Source organism: Lepidochelys olivacea (assembly GCF_965140295.1).
Source record: "Lepidochelys olivacea isolate rLepOli2 genome assembly, chromosome: 14".
Taxonomy (NCBI): domain Eukaryota; kingdom Metazoa; phylum Chordata; order Testudines; family Cheloniidae; genus Lepidochelys; species Lepidochelys olivacea.
Window position 1 is genome coordinate 40641485 of NC_140424.1, and position 23200 is coordinate 40664684.

Here is a 23200-nt window from a genome sequence, read left to right on the forward strand (position 1 = left end):
TACATAAACCCCCTTTCATACTCCAGGTTCCCCATCTTTAGGTTCGGCCTCCTGTTTTATGTTGTGAGCTCTAGTAATTAACATAACCCCCAAAGGTTCCTTTTTTGCTAATTTAGCTAAAGCATCCACTTTAACTTTCTGATATTTTTCATCCCCTTCTTCCTTTTGATGACTTTTAATATGTCTTACCTTTAATTTTCCCAGGTGTTCTTTCAACCAATCATAGATAAATTTCCAGTTTTCCTTTTGGACCAAATTTCCACCCTCAGCTGTTTCCCAATGGTTCTTTTTCCAAATCCAGTGTAACAGTCCCTGTACCCCAAAACCTGAATCCATATACAGACGCTTCCCGGGTTATGCAAGACCCCACTTACGCAAATTCGCACTTATGGAAAAAGTTCCGTAAGCTAGAAATAGGATTTTCGAGTTCTGGTAATTTTTGCATAACGTACAGATATACGTTTCCGACTTACGCAAAATTTGAGTTATGCAAGGCTTTCCCCCGTGCAGACAATGGAATTCTGCTGGTGACCTGGCTACAGCCTCTCAGAAAGGGGGATTAACTAGAATGATGGAAAAAACACTTCCATTAATGCAGGATACATTTGAGGGGGAGAGGGATAGCTCAGTGGTTTGAGCATTGACCTGCTAAACCCAAGGTTGTGAGTTCAATCCTTGAGGGGGCCATTTAGGGATCTGCAGCAAAAATTGGGGATTGGCCCTGGTTTGGACTAGATGACCTCCTGAGGTCCCTTCCAACCCTGATATTCTATCTACACTATGGCACTTCAGCAACACAGCTGCAGTGTAGACATACCATTATTCTTCCTGAGACCTGGTCTACACCTACAACATAGGTCAGCCTAGCTGCATTGCACTGAAAACTTTCACACCCTGTGTGATGTAATTAGGTCGATCTAACCCCTGAGGTAGATGCAGATAGGTCAAGGGAAGAATTCTTTGTTGCCCTAGCTACTGCCTCTCCTAGAGCTGGATTTACTGCACTGATTGTAAAACCCTTCTACCGATGTAGGAAGTGTCTATGCTAGTCACTCATTTCTACTGAATATTGGGATGGATGTGCACTCCCGAGTCCCTGGGTCTCCTTCTCCCAGGCTCCCGGCTCGTGCGGAGCTTCCAGCTTCTTCCCAAAATGCAAAATCCCAATTAACTAATTCGGTGTCCCTGCCACCCCACATCCACCTGTCTCCAGCCCCACATTAATTCTGCCCCCCAACCCCACATCACTTCTGCCCCCAACCCCCCCACCAATTGTGACCCCACAGCCCCCACATCTGCCCCTCAGGGCCCCTTTTCCCCTCCTGCACCCCCAGAAGTTTTTCACCCTCCCCTCCCATTCCTGGTGCTGCAGGGAGGGAGTGGGGAGGAGCTTCCAGGGGTCACTGAGCTAAGAGGCCAGAGGGTTGGGTAGACAGGAGTCCTCCAGGCCTTAGGGACTAGGATAATTTGGCTAGAGAAACCCATTTTTCCATTCCCAGTGGGCTGTTCCCCCCCCCCGATGTCTCAGTGGCACTGTCTGACCCAGGATCCCCAGAGTCCTCCTGGCTCATAGGGGAAAGTGGCAAACAGGCTGCACAGTCCCTGGGGCAGTGATGAGATCGGCTTCTCTACCTCACTCACTCAATGCTCTCCATGGTTTGGCAGTCCAGACAGTCCAGAGTTGAGACTGGAAGCAAACTCCAGGGTCATGGAGGCGGCTATGGGTGTGTGAGGCTAGAGAAACTGCTCTCATGGCTCCCAGTGAGCTATTCCCCCGCGCCCCCCCTGCGTGTCGCAGGGACACAGTCTGAGCCGGGCTACCTGCCCCACCTGGAGCCAGGGTTGGATTATCTCCCCAAGAACCGAGCCCGGCGGGAAAGTGAAGATCGGGGCCTCGTCACCAGCACCGATAAATGTCACCTGCCCCTGGTCACAGTCCAGACAAACACGGGTCCTGCTGGGGGCCCGGCTCAGGGGCAGAGGGGGTCACAGGGGAGGTGAGAGCCCAGAACTGACCCTCCCACCACCCCACAGCCCAGATCCCTTGCTCAGGGCTACGGATGATCTCTCCCTTCCTCCCCACAGACTCTCTGGCCACCCCCACAGCCCAGCGTCGGCCACCCACCTCCACCTCCCAGCAATGTCTCCCCGCGGTGAATCCCTCACAGCCCAGCACACAGAGCTCAGAGTCAAATCTCTCAGGGTTGCTGGGCAGTTGCTGCAGTGTGTGTTCCCATCTCACACTTTTCTCATCCTTAGACAGGACGAGCCGGGGATGAGCCGTGTCTGAATCCAGGGTCACATTCGCTGGGGGGAGAAAATCAGAGCATTAGGGGCAGAGCTCGGCCCTGGGGGAGGCTGGGACCATTTCTCACACACCCCAGCAGCCCCGTCCTGGCTGGGACAGTCCTGGATCGCAGGGAGCTGCCTCTGTCCTGGGTACCTGAGACTGAGCAGAGATATCACTGTAATTCCTCAGTGTATTTCTCATCTTCTTCCAGAAGCTTCAGCTGCCAGCTCCCTCTGCTGGGGCTGCTCCATTCCCAGTGGCAGAGACACAGCCAGGAAGGTGTCAGAAGCTTTTATTGAGGAGGGAACAGAGGAGGCAGGTACCAGCTCTGTATCCCAGAGGGAAGCTCCCTTCCCTAAAGGCAGCCTCCACTCCCAGGCCGGGGAACAGAGAGGAAGGTGCAGCACTGAGGAAGAGCTGCTTAAAACCAGAGAGTAGGAGATGGCATTGGGTGGGGTAGCCCCATCCCCAGCCTAGAGAGAAAGGAGGAGCTGGCAGCATCAGAGGGAGAGCATCTCCCTAGTCCAGGAAACAGGGAGCAGCTCCAATGGGAGAGCCCAGCCCTGCCCAAAGGAAAGGCAGGATGTTGGAGAAGAGCAATGGGGAGATCCCCTGCACCGGGGTGAAGCAGAGGGATGTGTCAGCCCTCAGGGCAGAGAGCTGTGTTCGGGTGCTGCTCAGGGAGTGTTTCTGTTTATCAGCATGGGCATGGACTCAGCACTCAGGTTGGTGTCAGGATTGTTTGTGTGATGTCAGCTTTGGATCTCCCCAGGTGTTCTGGACCCTTGGTAGAAGTTGGAGGTGGGGCACAAGGTCCCTCCACCTATGGCCCTGCCCACTCCGTGGCCCTGCCCCATTACTCCTCTTCCCGCCAAGCCCCTGACCCCACCCTAGGAGCCTTGTCTGCTGGGGAGAACCCTTGACCACCTGCCCTGGGTGGGTATCTGGGGGGCCTGAGAGCAGTTCCTGCCCCATGTCCCAACTCCCCGGAGTGCACCACTCCAGGGCAGGTGGAGGGTTCAGAGCTCCCCAGTGTCGCTCAGGTACCCTGGATGGGAGCCCGGCTCTGGCTTCTGGCCTGGCCAGGGGGCAGGGCCTCTGGGGAAGTGGAGCAGGGTTGGGGCCACAGAGATGGGCCAACACTGGGAAGAGGATTCAGTCTCACCCTGTCTGTGTGCTCCTATTGGTTGTCCTCTTTTTCTCTCCAGTGCAGACGGCAGAGTGTCTGGAGGGGGAAAGGATAAGAGAGATGAGATTTCAGGCTTCATATTTATAACAGCGTCCCCACTCTGAATTCCTAGAACTGTGTTTTCATCATGGCACAGAAACAGACAGAGACATGCTCAGGTATTTAATGTAAAAAGGTCTGAAACCTCTCTCCTCTCTCATTCAGGCATCTCCCAGCAACGGAACCAATGTCCTTTTGAACTCCCAACTTGTCAAAAGACATGAAATTGTGTAAAAGATCCTTGGGTCCTGATTCTGTCATCTCAGATCTGCTTAGGCTTCATCAGGGGAAGTTTGAGTCGCAAGGCTGAGGTCCCAGTTATGCTGGTACGCCCTGAAGGCGATATTGGACATTGGACTGTGAACTATTTCTGAAAGAACTCTTTACAGCTAGAAAGCTTGCCATCTCTGCTATGGATCTGAACCTCGATGAACCAAACTCATGTCTGTATGTGTATTCATCTTTTAACCATACTCTCTCTCTCTTTTGTTAAAGTTTAATTTAGTTCATAAGAAATGGCTGTAGTGTGTATTTGGGTAAGATCTGAAACATCCGTTAACCTGGGAGAGGACGTGTCTGATCCTTTGGGATTGCTAGAACCTTTTCTTTTATAGGATGAAATAAGATTTTCAGAAATCATCATACCTGACATAAAGGAAATGTTGCCTTAAGTGACCTTGTTATTAAGTGATGTGTTCATAAGTTGCTATGTAGGACAAAGAGATGTTTTGACCACACAATGTGCTTCAAGACAGCAGGCACCCAAAATGTACCGCCCAGGAGCAGTGAGCAAAGTCCAAAAAATCCCATGTGGTGAAAAGGGTCAAAGTGACCCGTGCACATCAGTGTGTAACGACTGCCAAGGAATGAATCAGAAACGAGGATAACTTGAAAATAGCTTGGACAGCAAAGTCCTAAAGATACTTCCAATGCATAACACACAAAGATGACTGGAAAAGAACAATTAAATATATAATCTGGATGCATATAACATGTCAGACATTGTAAAGGGTAGTCGGAGCATCATGGGAGAAATACATCATGACCTGCCTATGCCCCAGAAGAAGGTAGGTGGGCAGCATTTCTTTCAGTATGTCCGTCATTTCTTACTTGAGTAGTGGTTGTAATAGCAAGGCATGCTTTTGGAACAAATAAGGGGTTGAATTAATCAGTCTGAGGGTCTTGGATCCTAAGGGTGTGGCATTCTCACCCAAGAGCATAGGCGTGTGAATCACACTTCATTAGAGTGTGCACCCAGGGAATGTCTGTCTTTTTTTTTTAAAGGCGAACATTTATTGAATACTCAATCATAAAGGACAGTATTTTATTCATCAAACAAACTAAAGAAACTAAAACTTAACTAAACTTAATTTTTTTTAACTTAACACCTAAACCAAGGGTCGGCAACCTTTCAGAAGTGGTGTGCCGAATCTTCGTTTATTCAGTTTAATTTAAGGTTTCACGTGCCAGTAATGCATTTTAATGTTTTTGAGAAGGTCTCTCTCTCTAAGTCTATATATTATATAACTAAACTATTGTTGTATTGTACAGTAAACAAGGTTTTCAAAATGTTTAAGAAGCTTCATTTAAAATTAAATTAAAATGCTGTGCTTACTCCGCCGGCCCACTCAGCCCATTGCCGGCCTGGGGTTCCGTTCACCTAGGCCGGCAGCGGGCTGAGCAGGGCCTGCAGCCGGGACCCTGGCTGGCAAGGGGCAGGCAGCCAGAACCCCAGACCAGCAGCGGGCTGAGCAGGGCCAGTGGCCAGGACCCCAAACCAGCAGCGGGCTGAGCCTATCAGAGGCTCGTTCACCTGCACATCCACCAATGTGATATATGCCATCATGTCCCAGCAATGCCCCTCTGCCATGTACATTGGTCAAACTGGACAGTCTCTACGTAAAAGAATAAATGGACACAAATCAGATGTCAAGAATTATAACATTCATAAACCAGTCGGAGAACACTTCAATCTCTCTGGTCACGCAATCACAGACATGAAGGTCGCTATCTTACAACAAAAAAAATTTCAAATCCAGACTCCAGCGAGAAACTGCTGAATTGGAATTCATTTGCAAATTGGATACTATTAATTTAGGCTTAAATAGAGACTGGGAGTGGCTAAGTCATTATGCAAGGTAGCCTATTTCCCCTTGTTTTTTTCTACCCCTCCCCCCCTGACGTTCTGGTTAAACTTGGATTTGTGCTGGAAATGGCCCACCTTGATTATCATGCACATTGTAGGGAGAGTGGTCACTTTGGATGAGCTATTACCAGCAGGAGAGTGAGTTTGTGTGTGTGTGTGGCCCAACTTGATGATCACTTTAGATAAGCTATTACCAGCAGGAGAGTGGGGTGGGAGGAGGTATTGTTTCATGGTCTCTGTGTATATAATGTCTTCTGCAGTTTCCACAGTATGCATCCGATGAAGTGAGCTGTAGCTCACGAAAGCTTATGATCAAATAAATTGGTTAGTCTCTAAGGTGCCACAAGTACTCCTTTTCTTTTTGCGAAGACAGACTAACACGGCTGTTACTCTGAAACCAGTAATTAGAGAGAGATCTCAATTATAACCAAGCTTTACTGGTATGTGTGGATTGATTAGTGGTATAGCACATAACAGGGCAATGGAGTCACATGCGGGTGAATCAATATATCTGTTTTTGAGAAGGTTTAACGAACAAAGTGATACAAATCCTAGGAGCTCTGAAGCCCTGGGGACGGCACTGGTTGGGCAGAGCTGGTCCAAGCACCAGGGCAAAGCCCATGAGACATCAGGAGGCCACTCGTCTGGTTTGAAGCTGCGCGGTCCCAGTTTGGTGGAGCCCTATCCCTGTCTGGCAGGGACCCAGCACTGGACGTGGCTTTGTCCTGTGAAAAAGAGAGAGGAGGAGACCGAGGATGCAGGGAGACACCAGTGGGGGCGGGGGTAGGGGTCTGGGCGGCACTTCCATGCAGAATGATGCCGGTGGGGGTGCGCTGACAAAGGTGGTGGTGGGCCCACGCAGGCTGACCAATTCAGGTGTGGGAGGGCCCATGCAGGCAGGCGTGGAGATGTCCTGTGTTCTGGGGATGCCTCAGTGGCCCCCCTAATTAGACAGGCAGATTTGTATAAAGAACGGTTGGGGTTTGCCCCAGTGCTGCCCTAAACCTTTTCTGTGGCAATGCCCCCTGGGGAGGTCCCCATGGTCCCATTGCCTGGTAAAGATCCCGGAAGCAGTGGATTCTGGGAGATTTCAAAAGGCTGCCTGGTGGGACTCATGGAACCACTTTGGCTGGTCCTTGCCCACGTACACCACAGAACAGGTCAGACTGGCACCGGTCAGCTCCAGCCCGGGGTTAGTTTGGCTACAAGCCAATCTAATCCCAGTGGGACTTGGCATGGACCTGAGCTGTGTGGAGCCATTTTGTGTGTGGACTGAAGGTGCTCGGGGTCCCACACAGTGTTTAGCCCGCTGATCTCCTCTAGTGCAGGCCGGCAGCAGCTGAATTTAACCCTTCCTGGAGGAACACAGGAGTTCAAATCCCAGTGGGAAACCTGCTTTCCCTGCTGGGCCTGGGGCTTTTGTCAAGGAATTTTTTCCTTCTACTGTCCGCACTTCATCACTGCTCAGTGCTGCTGGGGCATGAGGAGGCAGCATATCCTAGTGGTTAGGGCACTGGACTTAGTCTTGGAAAAATGGGGGTTTATACCCAGCTCTGACACTGACCTACTGAGTGACCTTGGACAAATCACTTCCCCTCTTTGTGCCTTAGGGTATGTCTACACTACGGAATAAGGTCGAATTTATAGAAGTCGTTTTTTTAGAAATCGGTTTTATATATTCGAGTGTGTTTGAAAATGCTCTAAGTGCATTAACTTGGCGGAGTGCTTCCACAGTACCGAGGCTAGAGTCGACTTCCGGGGCGTTGCACTGTGGGTAGCTATCCCACAATTCCCGCAGTCTCCGCTGCCCATTGGAATTCTGGGTTGAGATCCCAATGCCTGATGGGGCTAAAACATGGTCGCGGGTGGTTCTGGGTACATATCGTCAGGCCCCCCTTCCCTCCCTCCCTCCGTGAAAGCAAGGGCAGACAATCGTTTCGCACCTTTTTTCCTGAGTTACCTGTGCAGACGCCATACCACGGCAAGCATGGAGCCCGCTCAGGTAACCGTCACCCTATGTCTCCTGGGTGCTGGCAGACTTGGTATGGCATTGCTACACAGTAGCAGCAACCCCTTGCCTTGTGGCAGCAGACGGTGCAATACGACTGGTAGCCGTCCTCATTGTGTCCGAGGTGCTCCTGGCCACGTCGGCTGGGAGCACCTGGGCAGGCATGGGCGCAGGGACTAAATTTGGAGTGACTTGACCAGGTCATTCTCTTTAGTCCTGCAGTCAGTCCTATTGAACCGTCTTATGGTGAGCAGGCAGGCGATATGGATTGCTAGCAGTCGTATTGTACCATCTTCTGCCGGGCAGCCAAGAGATGAAGATGGCTAGCAGTCGTATTGTACCATCTTCTGCCGGGCAGGCAAGAGATGAGGATGGCTAGCAGTCGTATTGCACCATCTTCTACTGAGCAGCCATGAGATGTGGATGGCTTGCAGTCCTTCTGCACCGTCTGCTGCCAGCCAAAGATGTAAAAGATAGGTGGAGTGGATCAAAACAAGAAATAGACCAGATTTGTTTTGTACTCATTTGCCTCCTCCCCCGTCTAGGGGACTCATTCCTCTAGGTCACACTGTAGTCACTCACAGAGAAGGTGCAGCGAGGTAAATCTAGCCATGTATCAATCAGAGGCCAGACTAACCTCCTTGTTCCAATAAGAACAATAACTTAGGTGCACCATTTCTTATTGGAGCCCTCCATGAAGTCCTGCCTGAAATACTCCTTGATGTAAAGCCACCCCCTTTGTTGATTTTAATTCCCTGAAGCCAACCCTGTAAGCCATGTCGTCAGTCGCCCCTCCCTCCGTCAGAGCAACAGCAGACAATCGTTTCGCGCCTTTTTTCTGTGCGGACACCATACCAAGGCAAGCATGGAGGCCGCTCAGCTCACATTGGCAATTAGGAGCACATTAAACACCACACGCATTATCCAGCAGTATATGCAGCACCAGAACCTGGCAAAGCGATACCGGGTGAGGAGGCGACGTCAGCGCAGTCACGTGAGTGATCAGGACATGGACACAGATTTCTCTGAAAGCATGGGCCCTGCCAATGCATGCATCATGGTGCTAATGGGGCAGGCTCATGGTGTGGAACGCCAATTCTGGGCTCGGGAAACAAGCACAGACTGGTGGGACCGCATAGCGTTGCAGGTCTGGGACAATTCCCAGTGGCTGCGAAACTTTCGCATGCGTAAGGGCACTTTCATGGAACTTTGTGACTTGCTTTCCCCTGCCCTGAGGCGCATGAATACCAAGATGAGAGCAGCCCTCACAGTTGAGAAGCGAGTGGTGATAGCCCTGTGGAAGCTTGCAATGCCAGACAGCTACCGGTCAGTTGGGAATCAATTTGGAGTGAGCAAATCTACTGTTGGGGCTGCTGTGATGCAAGTAGCCCACGCAATCAAAGATCTGCTGATATCAAGGGTAGTGACCCTGGGAAATGTGCAGGTCATAGTGGATGGCTCTGCTGCAATGGGATTCCCTAACTGTGGTGGGGCCATAGACGGGACCCATATCCCTATCTTGGCACCGGAGCACCAAGCCGCCGAGTACATAAACCGCAAGGGGTACTTTTCAATAGTGCTGCAAGCTCTGGTGGCTCACAAGGGACGTTTCACCAACATCAACGTGGGATGGCCGGGAAAGGTACATGACGCTCGCATCTTCAGGAACTCTGGTCTGTTTCAAAAGCTGCAGGAAGGGACTTTCTTCCCAGACCAGAAAATAACTGTTGGGGATGTTGAAATGCCTATATGTATCCTTGGGGACCCAGCCTACCCCTTAATGCCATGGCTCATGAAGCCGTACACAGGCAGCCTGGACAGTGGTCAGGAGCTGTTCAACTACAGGCTGAGCAAGTGCAGAATGGTGGTAGAATGTGCATTTGGACGTTTAAAGGCGCGCTGGCGCAGTTTACTGACTCGCTTAGACCTCAGCGAAACCAATATTCCCATTGTTATTACTCCTTGCTGTGTGCTCCACAATATCTGTGAGAGTAAGGGGGAGACGTTTATGGCAGGGTGGGAGGTTGAGGCAAATCACCTGGCTGCTGGTTATGCGCAGCCAGACACCAGGGCGGTTAGAAGAGCACAGGAGGGCGTGGTACGCATCGGAGAAGCTTTGAAAACCAGTTTCATGACTGGCCAGGCCACGGTGTGAAAGTTCTGTTTGTTTTTCCTTGATGAAACCCCCCGCCCCTTGGTTCACTCTACTTCCCTGTAAGCTAACCACCCTCCCCTCCTCCCTTCGATCACCGCTTGCAGAGGCAATAAAGTCATTGTTGCTTCACATTCATGCATTCGTTATTCATTCATCACACAAATAGGGGGATGACTACCAAGGTAGCCCAAGAGGGGTAGTGGAGGAGGGAAGGAAAATGCCACACAGCACTTTAAAAGTTTACAACTTTAAAATTTATTGAATGCCAGCCTTCTGTTTTTTGGGTAATCCTCTGTGGTGGAGTGGCTGGTTGGCCGGTGGCCCCCCCACCGCATTCTTGGGCGTCTGGGTGTGGAGGCTATGGAACTTGGGGAGGAGGGCGGTTGGTTACACAGGGGCTGTAGTGGCAGTCTGTGCTCCAGCTGCCTTAGCTGCAGCTCAACCATACACTGGAGCATACTGGTTTGGTCCTCCAGCAGCCTCAGCATTGAATCCTGCCTCCTCTCATCACGCTGCCACCACATTTGAGCTTCAGCCCTGTCTTCAGCCCGCCACTTACTCTCTTCAGCCCGCCACCTCTCCTCCCGGTCATTTTGTGCTTTCCTGCACTCTGACATTATTTGCCTCCACGCATTCGTCTGTGCTCTGTCAGTGTGGACGGACAGCATGAGCTCAAAGAACATTTCATCTCGAGTGCGTTTTTTTTTCTTTCTAATCTTTACTAGCCTCTGGGAAGGAGAAGATCCTGTGATCATTGAAACACATGCAGCTGATGGAGAAAAAAAAGGGACAGCGGTATTTAAAAAGACACATTTTATAAAACAGTGGCTACACTCTTTCAGGGTAAACCTTGCTGTTAACATTACATACATAGCACATGTGCTTTCGTTACAAGGTCGCATTTTGCCTCCCCCCACCGCGTGGCTACCCCCTCAACCCTTCCCCCTCCCCGTAGCTAACAACGGGGAACATTTCTGTTCAGCCACAGGCAAACAGCCCAGCAGGAACGGGCTCCTCTGAGTGTCCTCTGAAGAAAAGCACCCTATTTCAACCAGGTGACCATGAATGATATCTCACTCTCCTGAGGATAACACAGAGAGATAAAGAACGGATGGTGTTTGAACGCCAGCAAACATACACTGCAATGCTTTCTTGTACAATGATTCCCAAGTACGTGTTACTGGCCTGGAGTGGTAAAGTGTCCTACCATGAAGGACGCAATAAGGCTGCCCTCCCCAGAAACCTTTTGCAAAGGCTTTGGGAGTACATCCAGGAGAGCCGCGAATGCCAGGGCAAAGTAATCCTTTCACATGCTTGCTTTTAAACCATGTATAGTATTTTAAAAGGTACACTCACCGGAGGTACCTTCTCCACCTGCCGGGTCCGGGAAGCAGCCTTGGGTGGGTTCAGGGGGTACTGGCTCCAGGTCCAGGGTGAGAAACAGTTCCTGGCTGTCGGGAAAACCGGTTTCTCCTCTTGCTTGCTGTGAGCTATCTACAACCTCATCATCATCATCATCTTCTTTGTCCCCAAAACCTGCTTCCGTGTTGCCTCCATCTCCATTGAAGGAGTCAAACAACACGGCTGGGGTAGTGGTGGCTGAATCCCCTAAAATGGCATGCAGCTCATCATAGAAGCGGCATGTTTGGGGCTCTGACCCGGAGCGGCCATTCCCCTCTCTGGTTTTCTGGTAGGCTTGCCTCAGCTCCTTAAGTTTCACGCGGCACTGCTTCAGGTCCCTGTTATGGCCTCTGTCCTTCATGCCCTGGGAGATTTTGACAAAGGTTTTGGCATTTCGAAAACTGGAACGGAGTTCTGATAGCACGGATTCCTCTCCCCATACAGTGATCAGATCCCGTACCTCCCGTTCGGTCCATGCTGGAGCTCTTTTGCGATTCTGGGACTCCATCATGGTCACCTCTGCTGATGAGCTCTGCATGGTCACCTGCAGCTTGCCACGCGGGCCAAACAGGAAATGAGATTCAAAAGTTCGCGGTTCTTTTCCTGTCTACCTGGCCAGTGCATCTGAGTTGAGAGTGCTGTCCAGAGCGGTCACAATGGAGCACTCTGGGATAGCTCCCAGAGGCCAATACCGTCGAATTGTGTCCACAGTACCCCGAATTCGAGCCGGCAAGGCCGATTTAAGCGCTAATCCACTTGTCAGGGGTGGAGTGAGGAAATCGATTTTAAGAGCCCTTTAAGTCGAAATAAAGGGCTTCATCGTGTGGACGGGTGCAGGTTTACATCGATTTAACGCTGCTAAATTCGACCTAAAGTCCTAGTGTAGACCAGGGCTTAGTGTCCCTTCCACCTTTTGTCTCTCTTGTCCAGTTACACTGTAAATGACTCAGGGCAGGGATTGTCCCTCACTGGGTTTTGTGCAGGGCACCTCGAGGTCAGATCTCATCTGGGATTTGTAGGCGCTGCTGGGACGCAAATAACCATAATAAACACTGTGATACAATCAGTAATAACAGCCACAGCTTGTAGCTCCCCCTTCTCCAGCCTGCAGGCAGTACTCTCACATAGACTGGCCGGCCGCTCCTGTGAGTCAAACCTCATTTGTCATTTAATAGCTTCCAGTCTGCAGAGAGTTCCTTTATTTCATGGTGGGAGCTGGGTTTGAAAAGGATTCAGCTGCTCAGAGAAAACTTTCCCACATCAGACAATTTTAAAATCTTCATCTCTTGCCTTTCCTGCCAGGCTGGAGTCTCATTAATTTGTACGGCATCTTTCATGGAATGAAGGCTACACACAGCTGAATGACACAGTTACACCTGTCTCGGGCAACTTGTGATGCCATTTCCCTGTAATTAAAATCCAAAGTTATTCCCATTAGACTGGAAAACAACTCGGTACCTTGTACTCTTGGGCAGCTTCCTGTATGGGAACCGCTGTGTGAGTGCGGTGAGCCCGGGATCTGTCGCACACCACACAGATGGGGGTTTGATCCTCTTCACAGAACAGTTTCAGAGCCTCCTGGTGTTCCCCACACACCCCACCCCCTCCTGCTCCCTTCGCTGCCTGGAAACTCAGCTGCTTGGCGATTTCTACCACATTTGCCAGCTGCCTGTTGGGCCTGAGGTTTCTCTGTTGCACAGTTTCTCTGCACTGAGGGCAGGAGGCGGCTGTGTCGGGTCCCTCCCAGCACTGGGCGATGCAGGCTCGGCAGAAATTGTGCCCACACTCCAGAGTGACAGGGTCTGTGAAATACTCCAGACAGATGGGACATGTCGCTTCCTCCTGGAGACTTTCCACGGGGCTCTCTGCAGCCATGGCTCCCTCCGGGCAGTGGGACAGGCTTTGTTTCCATTTCCTGAGTTCACACTATGCCCCGCTTGCATCAGCAAGGGGTTGTTTCCCTTCTGGAATTGACTCAGGCTGTTCGTTCAGGGGGAAGGGGCCCACCATGGAGGTTGTGGTGAAAAATGTACCACTAGGGCTCTGGTCCTGAAATCAGCCCCTGTGCTGATGGGGCGGTTCACTGAGGCATCCCCCTTGAGGATGAGCCTGGAGGAGCAGCGTCTGTGTGTCTAGGAAGTGATAGTCAGACTTGGTGGAATTCTTCTTTTTATATAATATACAATATTGACAGATAATGTTTATTTTAAACAATTTTTATATTTATTGATTTAAACGTTCACCGTTGCACAACAATCTGGGTTTCAGCATTTCATTCCAATTGTTATCAATTACAATTTTCACAGCTGTTGGAAATTCTGAGAGGATCAGACAATATTTTGGTCAGACCAGAACTATGTAATGACACTGGACAATGAGATTCAAAAAGTTGAAGCTTTATAACCTTTAAAATTGTCTTTGAGCAGGTAAAATTCCCCCAGCAGCTCCCCTTGTGAGTGCAATAACCCAATTCCTCCCCCTCCACCACATGGACAGAGGGCGAGAGTCCATCTCATGGCGCCTCAGGAGCTGGTCTGGAATGTGCTGGGATCTCAGTCTGGGCCCTAGTGGGACAGGTGACCCTAAGTCATGCAACCACACCCAGCAGAGAGACCAGCAGTGTTTCCCCCAGGAATTGAAATTAGGGGGGGTGTTGGAATATTCTAGGGGGGGTGAGGGCCGATGAGGGCTGAGACCGTGAGGCCAAAGGTGGGCTGTATAGCACCATAGTAGAAACTGAAGAATGTGTCACTACCATTTTATTAGATTTAACTCACGTTTTAAAACCATCACAAAAATTAAAGTTGGCTACTCAAGCCTACGATGAAGCACTACATCTACACCCGTCTTGGTTTCTTGTTGTAATTTGGCACTCTTTGGTGTCTTGTGTGTCCGTTACTTCCAGTCCTTCATGATATGCCCATGATCAGGCAGAAGGCGACTCCCTTCAGAACACAAAATTCTATAAAATGAGGAAAAAATATGCTCAACTGTAGCTATTGTGACTGGGAGTAGCAAGAGATGAATCCCTACTTTCATCCCAGGAAACACAGCACAAAGATTGGGTCCAACCACTAGTAATGATAAAGAAGTTGAAGTTAAATCTTCATTCGTTCGTCATATGATATTCCACTCTATGTTCAAAATTGTCTATTCTGACCTGATCACATGGCAGCCCCATTGCTGGGAGTGCCTCACTCCACTCAACTGTTGGTGTTTTATAAGACAGGCATCTGTAAAAGCTACGTGGAGGTTGAATAGAATCCAGAAATCTCTATTGTAGATTTGTAAGAATCAAGTCTGTGTACTTTTTCAGCTGGCTTAACAAACACTTCTTGTCCTCTTCACTTATGGAATCAATACAAGTACCTTCATTAGTCAACTTCTGGACTGAAGTCTTTGCTTCTTGGAGTACATTTTCAATGGATATCTCTGATTGATCCAAGGATCGCTTCTATTGCTGGACAGAGATCTACTACTGTTGTAGTAGATGCCTGGATGACATTGTTTAATGACTCAAGTGATTTCAACAGTAGACTTACAGGAGAGAGAATGGCGAGAGTCTTTTCTGAACTTAGTAACAAAAGTAGTCCACCAGCCTCACGACTTAGATCTGTCCTATCTTCGTGGATACATTCCAAAGCCAGTAATTACGGTTGCAGTAATTGTAAGAAAACTGCCAAGAATCATTCATGATAATGCCAGCAGATTTCCCCAGGCTGGACTAATTTGAACTTCAATCCCACTGTATCTTCTATTTGTTTCCAAAATGTTCGGTCCTTTTGGACTCTTGCTGAAAAAAGAGTATAAATAAGGCATTAAATTTGTGGCTTTTTAATGTCTTTTGAAGATTCTGCAGCTTTTACTAGTGCTAGCTGGAGTAGATGGCCTCTACAGTGTGTATAGGAAAGGTTAGGGTTACACTTTTCCCTGAGCAAAGCTTGTATTCCACTATGTCTTCCAGAGAAGTTTGTAGCTCCATCAAGTGCACAAGCAGCCATCTGCCTTGGCAAAACTTTTGTGTTGGGGGAGGGGAGCACCTGTGAACAACAAAAAATCCATTACAATTTGTAGTGATAAACACCCATTTTTTCATGGTCTGTGTGTATAAAAACATCTTCTGTATTTTCCACAGTATGCATCCGATGAAGCGAGCTGTAGCTCACGAAAGCTTATGATCAAATAAATTGGTTAGTCTCTAAGGTGCCGCAAGTCCTCCTTTTCTTTTTGCGAATACAGACTAACACGGCTGTTACTCTGAAACAAAAGTTTTGTTGTTCAATTGCAAGTGTAGACTAAGCTACCGTCCCTGAACTCTGCCTTGCCCGCAGTGAGGGCAATCTGCAGGCAGGCCGTACAGTACAGACTGGCACTGCGTGATGGCACAGCTGATATTCAATTCCATGCAGAGAACGACATTAAAAAAAACTTCCGGTGGCGAAGTCAAGGGTGCAAACACTGTGAAGTGCCAGAATTAAGGTGCCTGAACAGCCAGATCACCAGCCTCAAGAGGCGACAGTTCAGGTTAGAGCATCAGAGGCAGGATTTTTAGTTCAGTAACAGTAGCTTTTATTGCTCTGTGGGCTCCGTGGGAGTGTTGACATTGACTTCAATAGAAGCAGGATCAAGCCCTATATAGGCAATAGAATTGAAGGGCTTGGGACCAACTGCTAGAAAGGTCCAGGTGCTGCACCTTGGTTTTTGCTGCATTGTTTTCCCAGAAGCCATCAGTGTCCAGACTTTTCAGCTTTCCCTGACAAGCTGGAGTTGATCTCATTTTGAAGGTACAGCCCGAGCGTCTCTGTTTTGATGGCACAGTCTGGGGACACATTGTCAGGCTGTAGGTGGAGTCAGGTTTTATCTCTGACCCCTGCCCCTTCTGGTTTGTGCAGCTGTAGCCGTGGATCTCAGCATGCTCGGAGCTGCACGCCTCCGGGGGGGCAACGTCTAGGGCACGTTCCCCTCTGGGAGCCCCATGACCCACTCCTTGGGGGCACACAGATCCCAGAGCTCTTCGGCTCAGTTGGAGGAATTTACGGTGTCTGCCCTGACTCAGAAAGCTGCTCGTCTCTTCAGATACCTGCTAAGAGCATCCCGACTGCAAACAGCAACCGTTGCTGATGTCTGGCTGACAGGCCAGAGAGCCCATCTAGTGGGTTATAAAGAATGAGACATGGGAGGAGCACAGATATGAGGAGAAGTTCACAGCAGGGTGGTTTTATCAGGGGTTCATGGGCACACTGACACCCCCAAAACCCTGCAGTGGTGTCTTCTGACCCACAGGGCTGGGCCTGGCTCCCTGCTGTGGGTGTTGTGACCTGGGGGCTCTGACCACTTGCAGCAACACCTTCCACCTCTGCACTGTGACCCTAAACCCAGCCTGGTGCAAACAGGGGAGGGGCTGTAGAGTGAGCCTGCCCCTCACTCAGCCTGCAATGGGGAGCCAGGCACAGCCCCACGGGACAGGACACACCACTACAGATGAGTGTGGGCTGGGCTCACTCTCCAGCTCTGGCCTGCCCTCGGCACTTGGCTGGGATTAGGGCTGCGGCGGTGAGGCAGAGGGTGCTGTTGTGTGTGGTCTGAGGAGGAGGAGGAGGAAGAGGCAGAGCGAAGTGGCAGTTAGGGAAGCCCATTTGTGCAAAGCCATCCACAACGTCACGCCACGTTGCCCAGAGTCGCAGACTTTCAGAGTCCAACAGTTGACTTTCCTGCTCCGAACGGGTTAATGACCAATCGGTAGCAGTCTGGAGTAGCCAGCTTCCACAGTGCAATCGCCACGTGCTTCTCCACCGGCAGGGCAGCTCTCATTCTCTCCTGACCCAGGGCTGCAGGATGGGGCCCAGGGGGGATCTATGCCCACAATGAGCCAGTGCAGCAAGGCCCTTCGGAGGCACATTCTGCAGTCTCCAGGGCAGAAGCAGGTACAGAGCTGAGCTCCCATTTTCAGCACATGAAGCTCCATCCTCCGTTCTGAAACTTTGAGCCCATACGTTTATTCTATAGGGAAAGAGACTCTGCCAGTCCCAGCTCTTGCTGTGCTGTTTTCTGCTGCTGGGACACTTCCCCTCTTCTCACAAACACCCTCCCTGCGGAAGTGCCAGGGCTGCAGCTCCCCACACACTAGAGATGGTTTCCTTTAACCCTTCAGCTGCTGCAGATACTAGCTCACTCACCGCCCACTCTGGAGCACAAAGGGCCAGAGTCTTGGGCCAGGCTGAGCTGCTTTTTCAGCAGGACCTGAAGGGAAGGGTCAAGGGCAGAGTCCAGGGGAGACATTTTCAGCCCCATCTGGGCCTGATCTGGACAGTAAAACCCTGCAAAAATTCCTGCTCCAGAACAAACCTTGAAAAGGCCCTCCCCCGCCACACCATTCTCAAAGACCTGAGGAAACTTCTAGACTGGGGGGAGGGGAGCGCTTTTGTTAAACTGGAGCTAAAGGCTGCAGGGGAGAGAAGTGTCACTGGAAGGGAAAACTCCCCGTACTAAGGGAATTCTGTAGTTTTCTCAAAACCCACCAAGGTTCAGAAGCCTGGAGATTCTAAGTTAAGGCGACACTTTCTAAACAAATCCCAACATTGGACAGTCTGCCAATGCACAGTTAGGTCACCAAACAACCCAGGTTCTGTCCTGTGCCAGCCCCACCAACCTCTCACCCCCACCCCAATGGACCATCTGTATGTCCTGTGCAAGTTTATGGGGGAGGACTCTATAAATGAGTGTTTGCTCATGGAGTTTCCAGGTTGGTGGGAGTTCGAACAGGCCCACAGCCACAGGCCAGGTCTGCACTTGAAAATTAGGTCGATCCAGCTACGTTGCTCAGGGGTGTGAAAAATCCACACCCCTGAGAGATGGCGCTAAGCCAACCTAGCCCCCGGCGAAGACAGCGCTAGGTCCATGGTAGATTGCTTCTGTCGACCTCGGGAGGTGGATTTCCTGTTGTGCTGCTGTAGTGTTTCTAAAGCAGACATGGTGTCTGGCTGCAGAAACCCTAAAGTCTGACACTCCCCTGCATAGTTAATCTACCTGCACCAAGGTGCCATCCAGCCATTACTATCTGGCAATGGTTAGGCAAGGGGCGAGTTCAGACTGCTCTTTTTCTGCTGAACTCTGTCAATTGTATTACCAGATTGGAAAGGCCAGATCTTGAAGACATTTTGTAAAGGAAGAAGTGGTAAGATTCAGACATGAGTGGGAAGTGTGGGGCTACAGAGAGGGCTGAATTGAAGACAACGCCTAGTTCATGGCCTGAGTGACCACCCTTATGGGGCTGCCCATGGTGACTGAGAAAGGAGGGTGAGTGGGAGGGTGGATGTGGGGACATTAGGAGCTTTGTTTCAACCGTGTTGAGTTTAAACTGATGGTGGGATACCAGTGAGGACAGAGACAGGGAGACAGACTGGAGGTTTTAATTTGGACTGACAGAAACAGGCCCAGAGTGGATAGGCTGATCTAGAAGTTGTCAGCATAAAGATGATAATGAAAGCCATGGCTTTTAATGAGATTGCCCAGAGATAAGGCGCAGAGGCAAAAGGGAGGAGGGGAGGTGTGGAGTAAAGCTGAGGTGCATAGACTGTGAGGAGGGGAAGAGGAGGAGTAATAGTTTTACAGTAGTGCCTAGGGACCCCACTCATAGACCAGGGCCCCATTGTGCTAGGTGCTGTACAAAACCAGGACAAACAGAGTGGGATGCTTGTGGCTAGGTCCTTTCAGAGATGCATTGGGGACACCACTGGGATAAGCCATTATCTCTCCTCCAGCTGCCTATCACAGCAAAGTACTGAGAGCAAAGGGGAATTCTGCCGCTGACTTAAGGGAGGCCTGGGTTCTCCCTGAGAGTATCAAGGCTGAAGGTCTCATTGCACTTGGCTGCAGTGACTGTGTCACTGATCTCCAGCTCTTTCAGGTCACTCTCAGCGAGTTAAAGTGACTCTGCACCATAAGTGCACAGTTGCAGCGGGATTTTGGGTGGTGGCTGTTTTTAACTGTAGAATTGTTTCGTTTGTTTCCGAAGCCCTTGCACAGGATGTGACAGGGCTAAAAGAGAATTTATAGCTCTGCGGCTCACGCTCTGAACTACAGCCAGCCTTTGCTTCCTCTGCAGCTTCCGCTTACAAGACACCAAGGCTGAGAATTGGTCCGAATTCAACAAAATGAAATTCAATTAACTCAAGTGCAAAGTATTTCATTCAGGAAGGACAAGTCAAATGCACAGCTACAGAATGGGGAATAACTGGCTAGGAGGTAGTATGGCTGCAAAGGATCTGGGGGTCATAGTAGATCACAAATAGTACTAGGAGTCAACAATGTAACGGAACTGTGAAAAAGGCTAATATCAGTGTGGGACGTATTAACAGGAGTGTTCTGTGTAAGACATGGGATGTCATTGTCCCGCATTGAAGCCTCAGCTGGAGTAGTGAGTGCAATCCTGGGTGCCCCTCTTTAGGAAAGACGAGTCCAGAGGTGAGCAACAAAAAATGATCAAAGGTTCAGAAAACCTGACCTGAAAGGTTAAAAAACAACTAGGCATGTTTAGTCCTGAGAAAAGGAAGCTGAGAGGGGATCTGAGAACAGCCTTCCAATCTGCCTGGGCTGCTCCAAAGAGGACTGTAAATAGGCTTCCAAGGGAGGTTGTGGAATCCCCATCACCGGAGGGTTTTAAGAACAGGTTGGACAAACACCTGGCAGGGATGGTCTCGGTTTACTTGGTCCTGCCACAGATCAGGTTCTGGATTGATGAGGTCTTGTGGCCCCTTCCAACCTGTATTTCTATGATTCTGTGATCCCAGACTGATGACAACAGCCCACAAGGTGTCCTGTGGAGAGCAGAAACCAGGAGGAAAGACAGAAATTAAGTGAGTAAGTGGCCAAAACGTTAGTGACTAGAACAAAGTGGAGCTAAGGGCAGCAGTCCCTGGCAGTGGTTGAAAGCTGGGGCAGGAGGAAGGGGTGGTGGCCCTTTTAGTGCCCCTGGCCACCGCCATGTTCCCTCCAGTGCAGTGCTACTCAAAGTGGTGGTCCGTGGACCGGTGCCGGCCCGTGAGCCATCGGCTGCCGGTCTGCGCACACTGGGAAAAAAATTTGCTGGTCCCCCACATCAGATAGCTCGAGAAGCATTGTCCGAGTGCACATCAGGCCTGATTCTCCCCTGCCTGTCCCCTTGCGTCGGCGTTCACCCCTGTGCAAAGTGAGGGCCAATTTAGTTTAAATGCCACTGTTGGTGTAAGTGAGAGGAGAACTCTGGCTGGCAGGGTTTACCCCCCACCCTGCCCAGGCGTAAATGGCAGCAGGAGGGGCAGGGCAGGGGAGAATCCTGCCACTGTTGCTTAAGGCCCCGGCTGACAGTCGGCATCTCCTTCCTCCTGATCACTCGCATGCAGTGGAGCTTTCCGGAGGAAGCCCGGTGACCATGTGAGTTTCCTTCACTACCAGCTGTCTCTCTCTCCTGCTACTGCCCTGCTCAGCGGCTCTGCTTCTGCCCTCACACTGAATCCCACACACACACCCCAGCTCTCTCTCTCCCTGGGGACGTCTACGTTGCAGCTGAAGGTGGAATTTCCAGCTGGGGTGGACGTACCCCGTAAGCTTTGACTGAGCTTGTGAGCTAAAAAGGCCAGTGTCGCTGTGGCAGCGGGGGCAGCTGGAGAGGCTGAGGGATTCCCCCCCCCCCCAGGGAGGGTGTTATACCCGCCCTGAATTGAATTTTCACAGCCCCCCCTCCCCCTCCCCCGTTTTGTGAACTAGTTAGTTACATGCAGTGTTACCACTTTAGTGATTGTTTGGAAATTTGAATTGAAATTGAAACATTAATACACACTTTAAAAGCATATAAAGTGTATGATAAAATACGTGTATGTGAAAAAGTATCATAGATTTGAAAAGTATGAACACAGACTAGCTTCCTTACACAGCTTTTGTTTTTTATGACATCAGTGCATTCATTTCGGTGATGTTGGCCAACCTAGTAATTTCAAATTATGATTTGTAAGCAAAGTCTAAATGAGCTCCCCCTGACAGCCAGTCCCAGCTGGGGACTGGGGGGGAAGGCTTCAGGACCAGATTGTCTTTACGTTCACACCTAATCTACCTCGGTATCCAGCAAACAGAGCTGTGTTGCCCAAGTGATAGCTTTTAGCTGGGGTTGGGTTACAAATCACTTGAATGCGGGGGTGGGGGGTAATGAAATGTTGTTATTTTTATTGTCTCAGTAAAGAGCAGTAGAACTGTCCTTAGCCTGTTTTCATTGAGGGCATCAAGGGAGAGGGTGGGGACAGGTGTTTTGCTTGATGGTCCACCTGAGTCACCAGTACTATTTGACCTGCCCCTCTCCCCTGTTTAAAGACGGAGCTGATTAGGCTTCATAGAGAGTCTTTTGGTTTGTTAAGGGACCACTAGAGCGGAAATCTCTGATAATCCGGTCTAAGTGCTTAGACCCGCTGTGGGACAGTGTTTCTGTGGAAGAGACGGCCCAGGTTCCCCCCACCGAGAGCTGAAATCACTGAGAGTCGGGTGGAACTGCGAGAGATCGACTCTCAGAGGTCACAGTGGCAGGTGGCAGCAGAAGGTGACAGCACAGGGCCTTTGGGGCAGAGCAACAGAGCGAACGCTGGCATGACAAACAGCGGCCAGAGCATTGGACTATGTTTTAGTGACTTTTCTCCAGAAGCTAGATTTGTGACTGGGAAACTTATATAAATATATGTTTCCTAGTAGGCCAAAAATTTTAAAATGCGTTATTTGCCAAAGTTATTATCTCACATCATCGCTATCTCAAGAGGTCATTATCTTGGGGAGTTCCTGTACTAAACTTTATTATTAATTATTGTTATTATTATTATTATTTATGTAAGAACGGCTATATTGGGTTAGATATCCTGTCTTCCAGCAGTGACTGTTCCGGGTGCTTCAGAGGGAATGAACAGAACAGAGAATCATCGATTGATCCATTCCCTGTCATCCACTCCCAGCTTCTGGCAAACAGAGGCTAGGGACATTCAGATCATGATGTTGCATCCCTGCCCATCCTGGCTAATAGCCACTGATGGAGCTATCCTCCCTGAACTTATCTAGTTCTTTTTTGAACCCTGTTATAATTTTGGCCTTCACAAGATCCCTGGCAAAAATTTCCACAGGTGACTGTGCGTTGTGTGAAGAAATACTTCCTTTTGTTTCTTTTAAACTTACTGACTATTCATTTCATTGGGAGACCCCTGGTCCTTGTGTTAAGTGAAGGGATAAATAACATTTCTTTATTCTTTTCTCCACACCAATCAAGATTTTATAAGACTCTATCTTATCCACTCTTAGTGGTCTCTTTTCCAAGCTGAAAAGGCCTAGTCTTCTCTTCTCATATGGAATCTGGTTCCATACCCATAATCATTTTTGTTGCCCTTCTCTGTACCTTTTCCAGTTCCAATATATCTTTTTTGAGATGGGGTGACCAGAACTACACGCCGTATTTAAGATGTGGGCATGTCATGGATTTATATAGTAAAAGTGGAGGAGCTTGGTTTGCTAGACTGATCAGCTACGCCAATACTGACAATCTATATGAAAAGACTGCAAAACACCATGTCTCTGGACTTCATCAACATGCAGAAAGCCTCATAAGCCAGTCACTGTCAAAGCCAATTTTAGAAGAACTTAATGAGGCTGTTAAGAATGCTGGAGACACAACTCAGTTTATGTAAACCAACATGGCTGTGGCATCATACTTTCTATTTAAGCATGAGATACCACACACTACAAACTAGAGGCCTATCTAAGTGCATTGTCACTTGTTAATCCTGCATTTGGACACTGGTTCCGAACAAGACTGGCAAATGCTCACTCTCTTTCTGCAAAAAGCTCAGCTGACTCTCTTGGAACATGTGATCCAACAGTGAAAGACTCAGGAGTGGAAAAAGTGAAGAATTCTCTCCTATATTCAAAATATGTCCATACATGGCCGGCGAATGCACCAATGCAAATAG

The 23200-nt window shown here is 49.6% G+C and overlaps 2 pseudogenes across 2 annotated transcripts; both read right to left on the reverse strand.

Moving 5' to 3' along the window:
* Window positions 1-1552: 1552 nt before the first annotated feature.
* Window positions 1553-4656, reverse strand: LOC311531003 (butyrophilin subfamily 1 member A1 pseudogene; annotated as a pseudogene). The gene is made up of 2 exons: window positions 4629-4656; window positions 1553-2307 (listed from the first exon to the last, which is right to left on the reverse strand). The product of its transcript is annotated as a butyrophilin subfamily 1 member A1 pseudogene (transcript).
* Window positions 4657-11913: 7257 nt separating this feature from the next.
* LOC311531004 (zinc finger protein RFP pseudogene) lies at window positions 11914-13238 on the reverse strand (annotated as a pseudogene). The gene is made up of 2 exons (XR_014714583.1): window positions 12687-13238; window positions 11914-12250 (listed from the first exon to the last, which is right to left on the reverse strand). The product of XR_014714583.1 is annotated as a zinc finger protein RFP pseudogene (transcript).
* Between the last annotated feature and the right edge of the window lie 9962 nt (window positions 13239-23200).